At 44.1% G+C, this 17,661-nt stretch overlaps 1 protein-coding gene across 3 annotated transcripts in view; it reads right to left on the bottom strand.

The window, feature by feature from the left end:
• Nucleotides 1-15,311, bottom strand: part of grik5 (glutamate receptor, ionotropic, kainate 5) — a 165,602-nt gene extending 150,291 nt beyond the window's left edge. Inside the window, exons 1-4 of one of the 3 annotated variants that reach the window (XM_078790785.1) lie at nucleotides 14,914-15,309; nucleotides 14,669-14,801; nucleotides 6,087-6,982; nucleotides 5,775-6,002 (exon numbers count right to left, since the gene is read on the bottom strand). The gene's annotated coding sequence lies outside the window, so the exon portion shown is untranslated. Of the gene's footprint in view, nucleotides 1-5,774; nucleotides 6,983-14,668; nucleotides 14,802-14,913 lie in introns of all 3 variants that reach the window. The other 2 variants (XM_078790786.1, XM_058053106.2) reach the window with 2 other exon arrangements.
• Between the last annotated feature and the right edge of the window lie 2,350 nt (nucleotides 15,312-17,661).

Raw genomic sequence — 17,661 nt, 5'->3', positions numbered from 1 at the left:
ATGGTTCTCTCAATCGGCATCCCCATCACAATGATAGGCAATTGAGTGCAATTCAAGAAAAGAATGCCGCCGGGCAACTAAAACAAAGAGAAGAACTGCTCATTAATTGCGTGAACTTGTGTCTTAGCAAGATTTTTTTTTTTATTGAAGGTTTTGGATATTTGATTTGTTGGAAATATGTTTGTTAAGTAATGCTGTGCCCCGCCTTGCTTTTACTCATCTTTTAACTGTGTATTAACCAATGAATGTTGCATTTTGGTGTTGTCTTCTATTCTGTTTACTTGCTTTATTCAACTATTACTTTTCAAAATACTTTATTCAAGTATTTTGAAAAGTGCTATACAAATAAAATGTATTATTATTATTATTATAAGTTTATTTCCGACACAAATCAGAGCCAAAATGACATTGTCACATATGCATTGTGACTGGCGCTGCACTGGTTCCACGGGCTGAGTCATAAATCACGACTGATGTGCCTTCTGATGGTTGAAGGCCCGGTGGGGTGGGGGTGTGGGGTGGGTGGGGGCTGCAAAGTTCACATCGTGTCACTGAAGCACCCCTGCTCCCCCGCCAGATAGATGACAGTCTGGAGAGTGGAGCACTTCACGACCCCCCTTTTAATCGGAATATTTGTGCGTCACATCGGCATCACAATTCAGTCTCTTGGTTACTGTATGCTACACACGTGTGTGTGCTTTCGCCATTTCTTCAGCTAATCTTCTGCTCTGCAGGCAAATGATTTCTCCTGCTGCGAGGCGAGCGCACCTTCTTCATATCTCAATAGAGAGGTGGAGGGTATAGAGGGGGGGGGGGGGGCTCGAGTCCAGCCCAACCCTGTTATTAGCTCACTACACCGGGAGATGCGGTGGTTCCGCATGCTTTATTTTGTACTCAGCGGGACCCGGGGGTGAACCTTTCTGCTTGCTTGCTTGCTTGCTTGCTCTTCCCCACTGTTGAGGTGGTGGAAGTCCATTCATCAGATACTACATAAGAACAACACACACAGCCTGAGAAGTCAGCTTTTTACTCCACAAGGTCAACTTCAGTCAGCGCTCTCTTGCAAAGCTGTCAAGTGCAGAAATGTGAGACAAACCGACAGCAAGATAGATGCAGTGACAGTTTTATAGGGGAAAAATAGTAGGAGGTCAAACACTTTGGGTAACAAAAGGCACAAATCCATCGCTAGTTATTATTATGAAATAAAACTAGCAGCATGTAACAATGTGAAGAGAATAGCATGACTGAGAGACTATGTTGCTAGGCAGATTACGTGGCGCATAAGTCTTTGTGCCCCATCGGCAATTTATTCATTCATTTTCTACCGCTTATCCTCATGAGGGTCGCTGGAGCCTATCCCAGCTGTCATCTGGCAAGGTATCCACCTGGTACACCCTTGGACTGGTCGCCAGCCAATCACAGGGCACATATAGACAAACAACCATTCACACTCACATTCATATCTATGGACAATTCGGAGTCTGCAATTAACCTAGCAATGTTTTTGGAATGGGCTGCACGGCGGCCATTACAAGAATATAATTGGTTAGCATAAGATAATTACATTAACGTCAAAAATTTTGCCTTGGTTTTGCATACATTCTTCGGTTAGTGTACAATATGTTATTAATACACTGTGGAAGCTGCACAGCGGACGAGTGGTTAGCGCACAGACCTCACAGCTAGGAGATCAGGGTTCAATTCCACCCTCAGCCATGTGGAGTTTGCATGTTCTCCCCGTGCATGCGTGGGTTTTCTCCGGGTACTCCGGTTTCCTCCCACACTCCAAAAACATGCTAGGTTAATTGGCGACTCCAAATTGTCCATGTGAGTATGAATGTGAGTGTGAATGGTTGTTTGTCTATATGTGCCCTGTGATTGGCTGGCCACCAGTCTGGGGTAATACCTCATCAGAAGACAGCTGGGATAGGCTCCAGCACCCCCCGCGACCCTCGGATAAGCGGTAGAAAATGAATGAATGAAAATAACCCATAGCAAAACACAAAGCTGGTCCACTGCCACACTGGCATTGTCAACATATCTTCATCATTTATATATATTTATATGCATGCCAAATAGTTTTGTGCATGTCGAACTATAAAACATATTTTGGGTTAACATTTTTGGGTTTCTGGAATAGATTAATTGGATTTGCATTATTCCTTGTGGGGAAAATGGATTTGGTTAGAGTACATTTTGGTTAGAGTCGGACCCTCTGGAATAGATTAATGACAATAACCAAGGTCCTACTGTACAGTAATGGAACACTAAACACTGATTTTATTATTTGCATTTTTTGCACATGTAAATGAGGATAAGCAGTAGAAAATTAATGAATGAATGTTTTTGGAATGTGGGAGGAAACCAGAGTACCCAGAGAAAACCCACACATGCACGGGGAGAACATGCAAAGTCCACACACAGATACCTGATGTTGGAATCGAACTCAGGTCTCCTAGCTGTGTGGCCTGCATGCTAACCACTCGTCCGCCGTACAACCCCCCCCCCCCCCCCCCCCCCCATAGGCCAATGAAAATAAATTTACACAAGCAGGAAGTCAAACATCGAATCACTCACACAAAATAGGAGACACATTCTGAGATCTTGTAAAAAAAAACATAATAAAAAAGCATCATGAAAGTGGTTACAGCTGCCAACATATCAATATTTCTTCCATTTTAAAGCTGCCAATGGACCCAAAACTTACAAAAACATCTTCATAATATTCATGAGACGTAATATCACAGCAACAGCATGCAACACATACACACAACTTGTTGCTAGGCAGGATTCATAGCTCACTCAGAAAAGGCAAAATGAATGGAAATAAACACTCGGGGCAAACAACACCGTGCTCCCCCCTGAACAGACAGCCAATAGAAACATTCAGAAATATTTGCACACTTGTTGCAAGGCATAGGCCAAGAAGTAAAGAATGACGGAATCCATGAAAGCCACATCGGCGTATTATAATAATAATAGCCTAGCTTCTTTTTGCCTGTGGGGCCATGTGACACCAGTGCTTTTTCCACTCCTTTCCAAACAGAAAGGGCATCCCTGCAGCGAAGCCGATGGCTCTCCCGATGCCACCGCTCATGCCATGGAAGCTTTGATGCCATCACACATACACCCCCCTCCAACACCCTTGTCCCCGTGAGAGTGGCAGCGCGTTATCAGTGTGCAGCTGCAGTAATCGTATTATTTAGTAATCTTAGTGGCGAAGGGCTGACCAACAGTGCGAACAAAGCGAGGCCTCACTAAAGCCATCAGAGTGCTCCCATCGACGGAAGGTCTTTGCTTGCTCCAGGGCCCCTCTAATACCCAACACACACACACATTTTCGGAATGCATCTGGCCCTGCCTCCCCCAAGTGTCCTTTTTGCCCGTTGCATTCCGCCCCCCTTCCCTTCCCTTCCCAACAATCTTTTTTCCTCTCTCTCCCAACCTTTCTATCTCGCTCCAAGCTGGAAGTCGGTGTAATGGCGTTATTCGCAGCTCATTGGTCTGTTTGACGGGACTATCTTGATTGAGCGTCTCCCGGGTGCGGGGGGCCTAGCGACTGTGACAGTGTATAAAGATGTGCATGTGTCTGAGGAGATAGATGGGGGGGGGGGGTGTAATGTGCGGGATGGCGTGGGGCTCGGGCCCAACATCCGATGCGACACGCGTGGAGATGAAAGAAGGCGGAAATGATATGCGGCCGGGGTGCAACGCTCCGGGCGTGAAATGGAGGCGGCAAAGTACAAGTCAGGGAATCAGAGTGGCTCTCATTAGCTGGTTCACCCCCTCACACCCCCCACCCCCCATCCGCCATTCCATTTTTTCCTCCTTTTGACAGAAAAGGCAAAAATGCTCAGAGAAGCAAAAAAAATTCAGCACTAATTAGTTCAAATTAACCTCAGGACCAATATGAAGCCTCACACACACACACACACACACACACACACACACACACTAAGAGAGGACTTCTCCTTTGCCTCTTTCTAGACTCTTTCACACAGCGATACTGCAAAATGGCCGCATGAGAGCTGGAACCGAATACAGATCAGCGTTGACCAGACTATGCCTTTAAAACACAAGGGTTCTCACCTACTGGTTCATGGCCCAAAAGTGGATCACTGAGTTGTTTTGAGTGGCTCGTAATACAAAAATGCAAAAAATATTTATATTTTAATGTGTATCCAATGTTGGAGTTTTATTTTGAAAGTCATTTTATTTTGAAAGGTGAGCAGCAGTCGAGCATCTTTCGTTCACTTATGAGCTGCTGTTCTGAGGCAAGCGTAAAAATTTATTTAAAGTGTGTTCTTTGTTTTGAGAATAAAAAGTCTTTCACACAATACGACCTCCAAAAAGGTGGAATATTGTCAGAGAGCGATATGGTCCCCAGTTCTGTCTTGGTAGCCTCTTTCATACAGAGATCATAATAGAAGATTCTGCATTTATCTGCCTTTGCCTTTTACACAGGACCCAGAAAAGGTGGGATACGTCACATGACAACACGGTATCTGGGTATGACTGTAGATCAGAATCTACTTCAGAAGGTGACATGGTCTTGTGTTCAGTTTTGGAAGCTGTAATAGAAGATTTGGTATTCATCCGACTTTGCCTTTCACACAGAACATAGCAATGGTGGGAGATTAAGTGGGCGATAACTGTCCTTTCACACAGAAATATGGCATTCTACAACCAGATATTACTCAGTATGCTGTGTCAGCAGCGACACACACAATTGCCACATATAAGATTTGGTATTCAACCTCTTTGCCTTTTACACAGGACCTAGCCAAGCTGGGATATTGCCACAACTGTGAGTACTTTCATAAAATAAAATAACAATATGATCCCAGTTCCGTTTCAGCAGCCTCTTTCACATAGAAATCCTGCACAACCAGAATCGTAACAGAAGATCTTTGCCTTTTACACAGAACATAGCAATGGTGGGAGATTAACTGGGAGATAATTGTGTGTCCTTTCACACAGAAATATGGCATCCTACAACCTGATACTACTCAGTATGCTGTGTCAGCAGCGACACACACAATTCCCACATACAAGATTTGGCACTCAACCATCTTTGCCTTTCACACAGGACTTAGCCAAGCTGGGATATTGCCACAACTGTGAGTACTTTCATGAAACAAAAATAACGACATGATCCTAGTTCCGTGTCAGCAGCCCCTTTCACGCAGAAATCCTGCACAACCAGAATCATAACAGAAGACCTTTGCCTTTTACACAGCACCCAAAAAAACCCTTTTACACAATACAACATAACCCAATCCGATAAGTCAATGTGAGATGATATACTTGTCAAATAACAGGAGAAGTGACTGTCAGCACTGCGGAAGACCCTTTCACACAGGAAGCGTCCCACCTCTATTACCGCTCAGATAGGCGACAAACTGTCAGCTGGACTTGTTCAGTGTCTGTGTTTATACAGAACAACCACAAGGGGAAAACGGTGGGGGAAAAGCCATTTTTTAAGGGAAGTCAGTGTGAAAGGGGCTTTTGACACCATCCTGATGCCCATGTAAGCTTGGCTGTAAGATCACAATCTTTGGTGCACGCACACACACACACACACACACACACACACGCTGAAATAGCCTGGAGCAGAGGAAGCGCAGGAAAGCAAACATGCTGCCAAAGACGTCAGGAAAAAAAAAAACACACACTGCAGACAAAAAAAAAAAAAAAAAAGATTGGAAGCGCTTGATTCTCATCACACACAAGCTGAAACAACACAGAAAAAGAAGTGAGAAGCTTCTACTTACAGAAGGAGTCTTGGAACGCTGGGGAAAAGCGGGAAGTAGTGGTCGGGAGCACTTCAAGCTTCAGCCAAGGCTAGAGGGCTTCATGGTGTTATGGAGTGGGGGGTTCGGGGGGGGGGGGACTGAAGGAATCTCCGGTGTTTATAATGCGATGGTCACAAAAATAATCCCTTTTTTCTTTTTTGTTGTCCTCCTTTTCTTGTTTTTCCCGAAAAGCAATCACCTTGCCAGCTGGCGGGAAGCAAAAGGGACATAAAAGAGTAAAATGTCGTTCAGATGAAGAAGTAGAAGAAGAAGAGGAGGATTTTCACACACCTGCTCTCTTGCCACCTGTTTTATGAGTGAGGGAAAAAAAAAAAGCAGGCCAGAGCGACAAAACAACAAGGCTGCCCCCTATTCCTTACGTCTCTTCCACCCACCCCCACCCCCCCTTTTTTTTCCCACACGCGTCCCTTTTCCGCTGTCTTTCCTTCTCACACGCCACTCAGAATGACAATGAGTTGCATGCTGTCTGCTGCTCCTGGCTCCACGCCCTGACGCTTGGAAAAGACCTGTCTGTCTGTCTGTCTGTCTGTGTACTCAGTCATCTTTCCATCTGCGTTCAAGTCCAAAGAGACAGTCCGAGCAGGTGGTGGTGTTGGTGGTGGGGCGGTCTTTTAAAACCCTAGTACCTCCAAACAATCCCTTCCCGGCACATTGCACTCCAATACAGCACCGACAGGCTTTTTAAAAAGGCTTTTAAACAACCCTTGTTAATTCTCTCTCTTTTTCCTCTACCTGTTTGCTTGTTATGGATTCTGGATCGCTTTATTCCTCCATCAGTGCGGAAAAAAAATCGAAAAAAAGGTGGGGTGAAATTGTTCCTAATAAAAATTAGTTCTCCTCCTGATAAGTCAATCAGGATATAAAGTTTTGTTTTTCCCAAAAGAGGAAATATGGTTTTCAATTACTTCCTGTTTTCCTGTGTGCGCCCACTAAATATTGCAACCTCAACAGGATATCCGGGGGATGGTTCCGGATGGTGTCCGAAAACTCCATCATCTTCTTGGGGCATCACAACAAGCCTATTTCGTTTCTGATGAAGCCCCCCCCCCACCCCCACGACAAGCTGAATTGAATGGACTCCTCTGAAGCCCGGGGTCCAGCTTATCCAAAATGGGGGTTTGCTGCTGGTTAGCTCATCGCCATGTCGTCCGCCAAAGACGTCACATCTAGAAGAGATGGAGAAGGAGTGTATAAAAAGGTTAGGACGCTGACATTTGTGTCACTCCGTTTCATCACACGTGTCACTCCGCTCGTCATCACTCTTCGGCCTGTCTTGTTATGCCCTTGTCACTCTGCCCCCCCCCCTCTCCCACCACCACCCACACCCACACCCTTCTCGCTCAGTGGTTTTTCTCACTTCTAACTTATCGTCTCATTTCAGAGGGTAAAAAAAAGGTTTGACCCCATCACATCCTCTTTCGGTTCAATCATATTTTTACATTCACACCTGATAATTACACTTTATTGAATTCCTCGTTAGCTGTCATTCTCAAATCGTGTACACGATGTGACGACATCATGAACATCCATGAAAACAGTCTGATTTACTGTCAATTTAAAATTAACACTAAATAATCTCCCTCTGCCCCACAATATGAATGGTAGACTCCTAACATTTGCCTTTCGCACAGAACATAGCAATGGTGGGAGATAACTGTGTCCTTTCACACAGAAATATGGCATCCTACAACCAGATACCACTCGGTATGCTGTGTCAGCAGCGACACACAATTCCCACATACAAGATTTGGCATTCAACCATCTTTGCCTTTTACACAGGACCTAGCCAAGTTGGGATATTGCCACAACTGTGAGTACTTTCATAAAACAAAATAACGAAATGATCCCAGTTCCGTTTTAGCAGCCTTTTTCACACAGAAATCCTGCACAACCAGAATCGTAACAGAAGACCTTTGCCTTTTACACAGAACATAGCAATGGTGGGAGATAACTGTGTCCTTTCACACAGAAATATGGAATCCTACAACCAGAGATTACTTGGTATGCTGTGAACATCCATGAAAACAGTCTGATTTACTGCCAATTTAAAATTAACACTAAATAATTTCCCTCTGCCCCACAATATGAATGGTAGACTCCTAACATTGAGTGGGAAGTAGTCTGCTAGCTAACAAACAGGTGGACAACCAAACATTAATTACGTTGTGCTACAATTTTTAGCATTCTTCGGAACAAAGACCCTGGGTTCGAATCTCCAATAGTAAGCTTCATTGGTATTCGTCAGGAAGGGCAGGAAGTATGAGGATGAAAAGATCCGTTGTGCCGACTCCGAAATAAGGAAACAAGTATTACTGATATTTCAATTTTTAAAAAGTATAATTTTTCACGCTCGAGACGGCAAATGGTAGAATCATTAATTGGGGCGAGAGGCGGGGTACACCCTGGACTGGTCGCCAGCCAATCACAGGGCACATATAGACAAACAACCATTCACGCTCACATTCATACCTATGGACAATTTGGAATCGCCAGTAGTCCCTGAAAAAAAACCAACGCATGTACGGGGAGAACATGCAAACTCCACACAGAGACGGCCGAGGGTGGAATTGAACCCTGGTCTCCTAGCTGTGAGGTCTGCGTGCTAACAACTCGACCGCCATGCAGGCCATTGTAGAATCAGTTTATTGCTAATGTCTTACTTTGTACATGATTGGCCATGGACCAGGAAGTACGTTCTAGCTATAGCATAGCATAGCATAGCATAGCATAGCATAGCATACAGACAGACACAGGTTTTCAAGGCTATTGCGTACGGGGATTGTAACACCAATATAAATGAAATAAAATCACAAAATAGTGATTAATTAATTACCGTATTTTCTGTACTATAAGTCGCTCCGGAGTATAAGTTGCTGTAAGATTTTATTTCACAAGACCGTGCAACAGCATTTCCCCCAGCTCACACACAACAGGCCTCTCCAAACAATTCACCCAGCCCCCTTTTACCTTTGAAGGGCTAACCATAGTTCCCAATGAGAGGGTGAGGCAATACATCTAAAAAGGTACCCTATTTACATTCATAACACCCTTCTTTTATATTACAAGTCTTTCAATAGTCCCACACTGAAGTGTCACTTCCTGTATATATATATTTAAACAGTCAAGTACACATAACTTAGATTCCCGAACTACCACCCAGTTAATCCCCCCCCCTCCTCCAGGTGACACTTGGGAGAGTCCAATTAAAGCGATCAGCATCTGGCCTGCACTCACATGGGGGTGCCTCCATGTTTGTGCCCTGACCAATCACCTCAAAAAAAAAGGAGAAACTGATGAGAAATTAGGAACAAGACAAATGACTTCTAAATGAAAAACTAACTAACTAAAGTGGCAACCAAATATAATCAAAGTACTAACCAGAATATATGTAAAGAACATAAGCCAACTATATACACAAAGAGAAACCGGACAGTGTGTAGGTGGGGCATACACCTGATCAGTGAGGGAGGATTGGCAGTTCCCTCACAGTTGCACAAGACCAAAAATTCATAATTAGGTAGAAAAAAAACATAAATAAGTCGCATACCTATGGACAATTTGGAGTCGCCAATTAACCTAGCATGTTTTTGGAATGTGGGAGAAAACCGGAGTGCCCGGAAAAAAAACCCACGCATGCACGGGGAGAACATGCAAACTCCACACAGAGATGGTCGAGGGTGGAATTGAACCCTGGTCTCCAAGCTGTGAGGTCTGTGCGCTAACCACTCGAGCGCACCGTGCAGCCCTAGATTAATACATTCATTCATTCATTTTCTACCGCTTTTCCTCACAAGGGTCGCGGGGGTGCTGGAGCCTATCCCAGCTGTCTTCAAGCGAGGCGGGGTACACCCTGGACTGGTCGCCAGCCAATCACAGGGCACATATAGACAAACAACCATTCACACTCACATTCATACCTATGGACAATTTGGAGTCGCCAATTAACCTAGCATGTTTTTGGAATGTGGGAGGAAACCGGAGTACCCGGAAAAAAAACCCACGCATGCACGGGGAGAACATGCAAACTCCACACAGAGATGGTCGAGGGTGGAATTGAACCCTGGTCTCCGAGCTGTGAGGTCTGTGCGCTAACCACTCGACCACAGTGCAGCCCTAGATTAATAAAGGGAGTCTATCTATCAGACCCCTACAAAAAAAGAAAAGAAAGAATACATTAATTCATTCATTTTCTACCGCTTTTCCTCACAAGGGTCGCGGGGGTGCTGGAGCCTATCCCAGCTGTCTTCAAGCAAGAGGTGGGGTACACCCTGGACTGGTCGCCAGCCAATTACAGGGCACATATAGACAAACAACCATACACACTCACATTCATACCTATGGACAATTTGGAGTCGCCAATTAACCTAGCATGTTTTTGGAATGTGGGAGGAAACGAGGGTGGAATTGAACCCTGGTCTCCTAGCTGTGAGGTCTGTGCGCTAACCACTCATCCACCATGCAGCCCTAGATTAATACATGTAAAATTGACACACACAAATTGAATGTGTGTTTTACGATATACGTCACATGTCCTATTTTAAATATCCAGTCAAAAAAAAGATTAACTTAATAATGTACTGTGATGAATCCCATTTATTTTCATCATTATTTTTTGACCCCGCTAATTAGTGTTTGTCACAATCATGCGTCCCTTTTAACAGGTGCCAAGACACGGAGGCTGACAGGTATGAGCTCCCATGACAGATGGTGAAAGCACCGCTGGCCTCAGCCTGTACAGACTTGGCTGCTGGCGCTGTCATTTTTTTTCTTTCTTTTCTTTTCTTTTCTTTTTTTATTTGGTTTATTCATACAACGTTTCAAATCTAAAATTAACCGTCGGATGTCAAATCTTCAGCTCCTCAACAGGTTGCCTTTCCACTCTGTTACTATGCAACAGTTTTTGCACTTGTTGAATGTCTAGCAGTAACCATGAGGCAACAAAAGCACCGAATCTTGAACAGAACCAATATATCCGTTTTTTGTAGGTCCATTTAAAATGCGCTCTAAATGGACTCCAATGTACTCCGACCTGATGTGCGTACATACGTGACCCTGCAATAAAACCCATATGCTCACAGGACCATTTAGGTCGAGACATTACACTTAAGGTCACGATACAAAATGGGTTATTCATTCTGTATATTAGCTATTTTATTGATCATATGGGGCGGCACGGCGGTCTAGTGGTTACCTCACAGCTAGGAGACCAGGGTTCAATTCCACTCTCGGGCATCTCTGTGTGGAGTTTGCATGTTCTCCCCGTGCATGCGTGGGTTTTCTCCGGGTACTCCGGTTTCCTCCCACATTCCAAAAACATGCTAGGTTAATTGGCGATTCCAAATTGTCCATAGGTATGAATGTGAGTGTGAATGGTTGTTTGTCTATATGTGCCCTGTGATTGGCTGGCCAGGGTGTACCCCGCCTCACACCCGAAGACAGTGGTATAGACAATTAATAAATGGATATTTTTGAATAATAATAGGCCACATTCAACCATGAAACAGAATATTTTTTAATTAATATATTTTTGAAAAAGGGGCTGCACGATGGTCGAGTGGTTAGCACGCTGGCCACACAGCTATGAGACCCAAGTTTGATTCCACCCTCGGCCATCTTTGTGTGGAGTTTGCATGTTCTCCCCGTGCAGCTGGGATAGGCTCCAGCACCCCCTCGTGAGGAAAAAGCGTTAGAAAATGAATGAATGAATATTGATCATATGGAAAAAAGGCTTTCTGATGAATCAAAACACGCATTTCAACTGTGTTGCTTGTGCTATTATATTTCTGTCATATACGCCACATGGTGACACTCGCATTTTTACACACGTGTGTAAAATCCGAGCAAGATTGGTTGGCAAAGCACCAACGCCTTTGCAGCGACTAATTCTCCCCAAGACATCGACCTGAAACTTTGAGAGTATCTGTATTACATGCTTGCTAGTGTATATTCCTATGGTTGCTAATTGGTTCCATAGAAAACCACTTTATGACTTCATTTTTAGAGCCTTGTAGACATAAAATAACACCCCTATAGTCACCGTTACGCTCCTATTGTTCTTTGTTTACACTGCGCTCACAGCATAGCGGGGCGGTATGGCAAACTGAAGGTTGCGAGTTCGATCCTCCGTCCTCCCGTGATCATGTTGAAATCCTTGGGCAAGATGCTAAACCCCCTAGGTAAATGTGCTAACAGCGCTATATCGTAGCATGCTACCACACATCCAATATACAGTATTAAGGCTGAAGAATTATTTTAATAACCGGTTAATATGATGGTTATTTTTTTCACATTTTAAAAACACATGATTAATTTACGATTAATTTAAGAGAATATTTAAGCTGACAGAGCTAATACAGGCACAAACACCAGTTTGTCGATTCAATGTTCTGTTAAAATAATGTTATATAATTTAAAAAAATGTTAAAAATACAAAGTACACAAAAATACAATCATGATTATTTTCTTAGTCGATTCATTTGACACTTGTTCTTTCAATTAATGGAGTAGGCTATAGATGGACTATATTAATATAACACCTACCGTTAGTGGTTGGGTCCGCAACATATCAAAAGAGAGGAAAAACTGTTTTCCAAAATCAAAACTGTTATGTATGAATATCATGTTTTGGCTAAAAGAAATAAGATAACAGGTCTGCTTTCATGGCAGACGAAGGAAATAAAAAATATTTACATTTGAGATATTCACACATATAAATCAAAAAACAATTCATTGATTAAAATAGTTGTTGATTAATTGGGTAACCGATTAACCATCGATTAATTGTTGTGGCTTTACAAAATATCTATTCTAAATTTAAAAAAGGTTTCAAATGGTGTGAAGGAGGGCAAAGTATGATGCCAAACATGTACCACTTCCACATGGAATGGGAGGAGAACTTTTTTTTTTCAGTCTATCATGTCAGACAGGTGATGGCTGACTCCATGCAATGTGAGGGTGATGTAATCTAAGTTAATGTAACATTACTGACGCCTAGTGACCAGAATAGTACATATAACTTGTGTTTCAATATTTTTGACTAATAATGAGCCATAGTCAACCACAAAACAGTGATGATTTAATTAATTTATATGTGAAAAACCACAATATAATGAGTAAGCAATGGCTTGAAGCAAGTGGCTTTTTTGTGCATTTTTGTTGGGACTAAATCCATGCCTACCATGTCAATACATTATGATTTTTAATAAGTGTAATAAGTATAATAACCCACGAAGGAAGCGCATTCGGGTCTTGAGCTGAATCCATGCTTCAGTGTTCAGTGCATGTGCGCACGCAGCCATCGTTGCCACCATGAACATGGCATTGAGGCATTGAGTCACAGGTGTGAAGCATGTAGGTGGGCGTGAATTGGTTGTGGGGAAGGTAAGTCAACAAGAGATGCAGGGGGAAAAAAAAGGCACACGTGTGTGCATGTGTGCATGTGGGTGGGTGGGTCTCTGTGTGTACATATGTGTCGCAGCTGTCATGCCTGAGGCTGTTAAACACATTGATCTTCTAATCCCGCAGGCTGATAGTCAACACACACCTCTGCACTTTTTTTTTTTTGCATTGTCTCTCTCACAAACACACACACACACACACAAAAGAGAATCAAAATGATTGACAGCGACTCAGAAATAGAATGCCTTTGACATACACGCACACGCACACACAGAGCCATTCATTCATTCAGTCATTGGCAACGTCAGAGAAGAGATTCACACGTCTGAATTCTGTTTGAATGTGCAGAGAGAGAGAGAGAGAGAGAGAGAGAGAGAGAGACATGCAAGAAGGCAAGTGGTGGGGGGACGGGTGGGAGAGGTGACAAGGCAAGATTGGGAGGGTTAGTGTTGGGAGAGACGTCCAACAAAAATCCTGGACAAGCCTGCTTCCATATTGACATGTGGCAGTGAATGGAGAGAACGATGCCGGAAGAGGACATGACAAACAGAGGACAGAAGAAGAAATGGACACTGCTGGAAGAGACTGATGAAGAGGAAGTTGATGGAGGCGGGAAAAGAAGAGACATACAACACGGGGACGGGGCCAAGAGGGGACATAAGAGAGTAGCCGTGAATGGGGGACTGGAAGGAATGCTGGATGAGGACATGAGGATTGAACAGAGGACTTCGGGAAGGATGGACACTGATTATGTAGGCCTGGATGAGAGGAGGACACAAGGTGGGATTGGTGGTCCATCCAGAAAGGACATTAGAAGTGATGCATGATGAGGGGACATAAGGGGGTAGGATACTGAAGGAGGAACACTGACAAATACAAGGATTCAAATTATGACTGGTTTTGCGAGACGGACATGTGGAGGGGCGGATGTCGGGTATGGGAATTGAACAGAGGACATATGAATGTATGGATGCAGGAAAGTGGGGATGGATGCACATGAAGAGACATGAGTGGACAAGAAGAAGTGGGTGCTGATGATAGAAAAGGACAGGACATAAGACATAAAAATAGGGATGGACACAGGTTTAAGAGATGGATGTGGAGGACAGGAAAAAGGACGGATGCTGGCTGAGGAGACCTAAAATGGATGAGAGGAGGGATGATGCTGAGTAAGGATACAGAGGGCGAGGGACACCGGTTGAATAGACAAAACATTGGATGCTTGATGAGGAAAGGACAAGAAGCAGAAAACATGAAGATGGAGGAGAGCAAATAAGGAGGGGTGGAGGCAAACAGGTGGGGGGGAGGAGTGGGTGAGGCAGAAGAAAAGACACCGGTTGACGCTATGACGGAGAGAGAGAGAGAGAAAAAAATCTCCGGACAAGCAGACTAAAGAAGAGGGGGAGGAGAAAGACGAAAGGAAGAAGGAGAGGAAAAAGAGGATGGACACTCACTCATTTGAGAGAGGGGGATTGGGGGGGCTCTCCACTGGGTCGCACAATCGCCGCTCTGTGATCCCGTCCTGGGGAAAGGCGCAGTGAGATCGTGGAGCTCGCTGGGCTGAATACCAATGTGCTCGCTATATGGCTGTGGAAGAAAACACACACACACACACACACACACATATAACATCAAGCCCAGGGAGTAGTTCTTAGTAGGTGACATGATAGTGATGCATTCACTGACCGTCAATACTCACCAGTTTGAATTCCCTCTGTCGGCTTTTTCACGGGGAATAACTTGTGCGCTGGTTTTTCCACTGCGGCTCTCTCACAGGAGATGCAGATGCGAGGGCAGACGGGCTCCCGGGTTTCCTCGTTTGGACGCAACGCCGACATTCAGCCTATCCATTTGTTGATCCGTGTGGCTTCCATGCATCCATGCATCCGTGCATCCATCCGTGTATCCGTACATCAATCTATGCATCCGTGCATCCACCTGGTGGACTTTTTCCCTGTGATTCAGCTGCATTCACTTCGCCGCTTCTCTCCTCCTCTCTCTCTCTCTCTCTCCCTCTCTCTCTCCAATCTAATCATCTCGCTCTCTTTGCACACTCCCCTCACCCACTCTCTCTCTCTCTCTCGCTCTAAGGTATTTTTCTCAAAGATGAATATCAACTGCCCCCCCACCCGTTCTTCTTCTCTGTCAAGTCTGTGCGATAAGCCTTTGAAAGAAGAAGAAAGGCACAAAAAAAAACAAAGAAACGGTCATAAAGAGCAAGAAAAAAACCCACATACTTGCATGTGTTCTACACCCCCCCACCCCCACCCCAGTCTGAGTAAACTACCCTGACAAGAGTTTGACATGGCTACATGCTCGGTGTGATAAACATTATCACACCATCTCGCCTCGCACACATTTCTCACTCAAGAGCTCACATACACACATAAGCTGGTTTCTGGAGATCTTAGTAGGGTTTGAGACCAAAAAGTCAATGTTATTTATATATAGCGGTTTTTCAAAGGTCCACTATTTGGGAGCCTTCTTTGGATGTAAGAATACATTGTCCGACTGAGCTCTTTATATTAATATTATCCAGTAAAATTGGTTATTGTGACAAATATTCTGAAAAAGAATGTCCGGCCATCTGTTTGTCACGTCAAGATGAAACCAACTTGGGTTCTGCAGCAGGACAACGACCCAAAACACACCAGGAAGTCTACCTCGGAATGGATGAAGAAAAACTAAATGAAGACTTTGGAGGGGTCTCGTCAAAGTCCTTACCTGAATCCTATTGAATCCTATTGTCATGACCTTAAAAAGGCGGTACATACTCAAAAACCCTCTGATGTGACTGAATGACAACAATTCTGCAAAGATGAGTGTGCTGTAAAAAACTAATTGCAAGTTATCACAAATGCTTGCTGAAAACTTGATGTTGAAACATTTACATGTGACAAATATGTAAATAATTAAATCAGTGTTTAGTATTCCATTACTGTACAGTAGAACCTTGGTTAGCGTCATTAATCTATTCCAGAGGGTCCGACTCTAACCAAAATGTACTCTAACCAAATCCATTTTTTCCACAATGAATAATGCAAATCCAATTAATCCATTCCAGAATCCCAAAAATGTTAATCCAAAACATGTTTTAAAGTTCGACATTATATTTGGACACATATTTGGAATATATATAAATACATATAAATGATGAAGATATGGCTGTTGACAAAGCAGTGTACCAGCTTTGTGTTTTGTTATGGGTTATTTTCATTCTCATTCATTTTCTACCGCTCAATCGCGGGGGTGCTGGAGCCTATCCCAGCTATCTTCGGGGGAGAGGCGGGGTACACCCTGGACTGGTCGCCAGCCAATCACAGGGCACATATAGACAAACAACCATTCACACTCACATTCATACCTATGGACAATTTGGAGTCACCAATTAACCTAGCATGTTTTTGGAATGTGGGAGGAAACCGGAGTACCCGGAGAAAACCCACGCATGCACGGGGAGAACATGCAAATTCCACACAGAGATGACCGAGGGTGGGATTGAACTCGGGTCCCCTAGCTGTAAGGCCTGGGAGCTAACCACTCGACCGCCATGCAGCCCCCACAGTGTATTAATAACACCATATTGTACACTAACCGAAGAATGTATGCAAACCAAGGCTAAATTTTCACGTACATTTTAAACGTTAAATTAGTTAGCATATGCTAACTAAATATATTCTTGTATAACGACTTACTGGGAGCACTTCTTTCAATTGGTTTAAAAATACTTGCTGGAGTGGTTAGCACGCAGACCTCACAGCTAGGAGACCAGGGTTCAATTCCACCCTCGGCCATCTCTGTGTGAAGTTTCCATGTTCTCCCCGTGCATGCGTGGGTTTTCTCCAGGTACTCCGGTTTCCTCCCACATTCCAAAAACATGCTAGGTTAATTGGCGACTCCAAATTGTCCATAGGAGTGTGAATGGTTGTTTGTCTATATAGTATGCCCTGTGATTGGCTGGCGACCAGTCCAGGGTGTACTCCGCCTCTCGTGAGGAAAAGCGGTAGAAAATGAATGAATGAATGAATATGAGACGTTCAAGGCACTGTAACCACTCCTTATACGTGACATAAAACCAATATCATCAAGCACTTTGGTGACAAAAACGGCCAACAGGCAGCATGTTTGTGGAGATAACCACATGCTAGTAGCAAGCACGCCCATGCTGGGCACACACACACTTTACTAAAAAGTCATCTCATCTCCTCTAAGCCGGCCGACACGTCGCGTGGGACTTCCTTGAAAGGAGCTGACGTCCTCCTCACTATTTATAACGCTCAGTCACACAAAGCAACAACACCACCACCACCGCCGCTGTGGCGAGCAGACAGCGGTCTCGTGAGAGGCCGCTATCGGATGTCACCGGCCAAACTTCTATCACGCCACGCTGTCTCATCGCCTCTAACGAGACGAGGATGTTGGCCCCCGGCCGTGGGCTCGCTTGTGC

Source organism: Doryrhamphus excisus, linkage group LG5 (genome assembly GCF_037039965.1).
Source record: "Doryrhamphus excisus strain RoL-2023G ecotype Guam linkage group LG5, RoL_Dexc_Guam_v1.1, whole genome shotgun sequence".
Classification (NCBI taxonomy): Eukaryota; Metazoa; Chordata; class Actinopteri; order Syngnathiformes; family Syngnathidae; genus Doryrhamphus; species Doryrhamphus excisus.
Note: the sequence above shows the minus strand (reverse complement) of the source record. Positions and strands in the feature narration are given on the sequence as shown.